The sequence below is a fragment of the Nannospalax galili genome, unplaced genomic scaffold (assembly GCF_000622305.1).
Source record: "Nannospalax galili isolate Female #2095 unplaced genomic scaffold, S.galili_v1.0 scaffold1017, whole genome shotgun sequence".
Classification (NCBI taxonomy): domain Eukaryota; kingdom Metazoa; phylum Chordata; class Mammalia; order Rodentia; family Spalacidae; genus Nannospalax; species Nannospalax galili.
In genome coordinates, this window is record NW_008340940.1 from 628,921 (window position 1) to 632,204 (window position 3,284).

Sequence of the window (3,284 nt, forward strand, 5' to 3'; positions counted from 1 at the left end):
AGTTAATTTAAAGAACACACAAACAAATCACAGAATTGAAAGAACATAGGGATAAACTTCTGAATGAATTCAGAAAACAGTTAGAAATATTGAAGAATACTCAGGATGAAATGAAGAAGGAAGTGAAACACTGAGTAAGCCAATTAGAAACTACAGGAGAAAGCCTCACCAACAGGATGAATGAAATGGAAAACAGAGCATCAGGACTGGAAGATAAAGTGGATGAACTGACCACTCAAGCAAAAATTATAAAAAATTTAAGAAAGCACAAGAATGGAATATGCAGGAATTGTGTGATACCATAAAAAGACCACAATGCAATAACGCTTACAGTCAACACCAGAAGAAGTCCTAATTAGCACATGAACACAAGGAGATTAAACAACACACACTCCTGAATGATGAATGGGTCAAAAGAGAAATTAAGCAGGAAATAAAAGTATTCCTGGAATTAAATGAAAAGGACAATACAACACGACAAAACCTCTGGGACACGCTGAAAGCCGTTCTTAGAGGGAAGTTTATAGCTCTAAGTGCCTACATCAAAAAATCAGAAAGAACACAAATAAATGACTTAACATTTCAACTCAACACACTTGATAAGCAAAAGCAGAGGAAACCCAAACCCAGCAGACAAGAAGAAATAAAAAAAAAATCAGGGCAGAAATTAATGAAATTGAAACAAAGGAAACAATATGAAGAATCAACAATTCTAAGAGCTGATTCTTTGAAAAGATAAACAAGATAGACCGCTAGCCCAGTTACCAATAAGAAAGAAAGAAAGAACACCTCCAAATCAACAAAATCAGAGATGAAAGGGGAAACATCACAACAGACACCAGAAAAATGCATAATATTATAAGGGAATACTTTAAAAACCTATATTCTACTAAATTTGAAAACCTAAAAGAAATGGACAGATATCTAAAAACATGGGAACCACCAAAACTAAACCAAGAAGAGATTAACAACTTAAACAGAACCATAACACAAAAAGAAATTAAAAAGAGTAATATAAAACCTCCCAACTAAAAAAAAGCCCAACCAGATGGATTTACAGCAGAATTCTATTAGACATTTAAAGAAGATCTGCATCCAATACTACTTAATTTATTCAAAAAAATAGAAATGGAAGTAGAAATTCCAAATTCCTTCTATGAAGCCAGCATCACTCTCATACCAAAGCCTGGTAAAGATACAACCAAAAAAGAAAACTATAGACCCATATCCTTAATGAACATAGATGCAAAAATTCTCAACTAAATACAGACACACATCAAAAAGATCATCCACCATGATCACATCAGCTTTATTCCAGCAATGCAGGGATGTTTCAATATGCAGAAGTCAATAAACGTCATAAATCATACAAACGGGCTCAAATACAAGAATGCAGAGAAGGCCTTTGACTAAATTCAATATGCACTCATGTTCAAACTCCTAGAAGGAATTGGACTGGAGGGAACATACCTCAACATAATTAAAGCCATATACAACAAACCCACAGCCAACATCATTTTAAATGGAGGAAAACTGGAAGCATTCCCATTGAAATCAGGAACCAGACAAGGCTGCCCACTATCTCCACTCCTCTTTAACATAGTGCTTGAAACTCTTGCAGGAGCAATAAAAGAAGGAAATTAAAAAAATGATAATTGGAAAAGAAGAGAAATTATCCTTTTCTGAAGATGATATGAGATTATATCTAAGAGATGCCATAAAAAATCCAACAGAGAACTCTTGGAAATTATTAACCTGTTCAGTAATGTGGCAGGTTACAAAATTAATCTACAAAAGTCTATAGACTTTCTATATCCAAACAACAAGCAATCACAGAAAGAGTACATGGAAACACTCCCTTTCACAATAGCTGCAAAAAAATATCATAATAAGCTTGACCAAAGACTTTAAAAACCTCCAAAATGAAAATTTTAAGTCTTTAAAGAAAGAGGTGGAAGAAGACATCAGAAGATGGAAGTACCCCCCATGCTCATGTATTGCAAGAATTAATATTGGGAAAATGACCATCCTACAAAAGCCCTTTTATAGATTCAATGCAATGCCAGTTTAAATCCCCATGATATTTTTCACAGAATTGAAAAAAAAAATCCTGAGATTCATATGGAAGCACAAAAGACCTTGGATAGCCAAAGCAACCTTGAGTACTTAGAGCAATGCCGGGGGGACCACTATACCAGATTTTAAACTGTATTACAGAGCATTATTCATAAAAACAACATGGTACTTGCACAAAAATAGACCCATAAATCAATTGAAGACCCAAATATGAGTGTATGCAATTTCAGATACGTGATATTTGACAAAGAGCCAAGAACATTCACAGGAGGAAAGACAGCATGTTCAGCAAATGGTGCTGGCAAAACTGGATCTCCACCTCTAGAAGAATTAACTAAACCCCTATCTTTCACCTTGCACAAAAATCAACTCCAAATGGATCAAATACCTCAATATGAAGCCTGACACCCTGAAACTGTTAGAAGAAAACAATGGCAATAACCTACAAATTATAAGTGTAGGAAAAGATTTTCTAAACCAGACATCAATTGCTCAGGAAACAAGGTCAAGAATCAACAAACAGGACCTCATTAAACTAGAAGTTTCTGTACATCAAAAGAATCAAGCAAGGAAGTGAAGAGAAAACCCACAGAATGGGAGAAAATCTTCACCAGCAACACATCTGACAGAGTTTTAACAACCATAATATATAACGAACTCAAAAAACAATGAATTAAGAAAGGAAGTACCCCACTCAAAAGATGGGCTAAGGAGATAAATAGAGTTCTCAAAAGAAGAAATAAAGATGGCTAAGAATCATCTTAAAAGGTGTTCAACATCACTAGTAATTAGAGAAATGCAAATTAAAACCACTTTATGATTTCATCTTACCCCAGTCAGACTGGCTAAGATCAAAAGAACAAATAATATCAAATGTTAGAGAGGATGTGAAGAAAGGGGAATGAATGCTCATCCACAGCTAGTGGGACTGCAAACTTGTACAACCCCTATGGAAAGCAGTGTGGAGAACTCCAAAAAACTACAAATGAACCTACCATTTGACCCAGTCACCCCACTCCTTGGCATATACCCAAAGCACTCATCCTATCGCAGAGACACTTGTACATCCATGTTTGCTGCTGCTTTCTTTACAATAGCTAAGAGATGAAAGCAACCTAAGTGTCCCTCAAGTGACAGTGGATAAGGAAAACGTGGTTCATTAATACGATGGAGTTTTACTCAGCAGTAAAGAAAGATGAAATCATGAA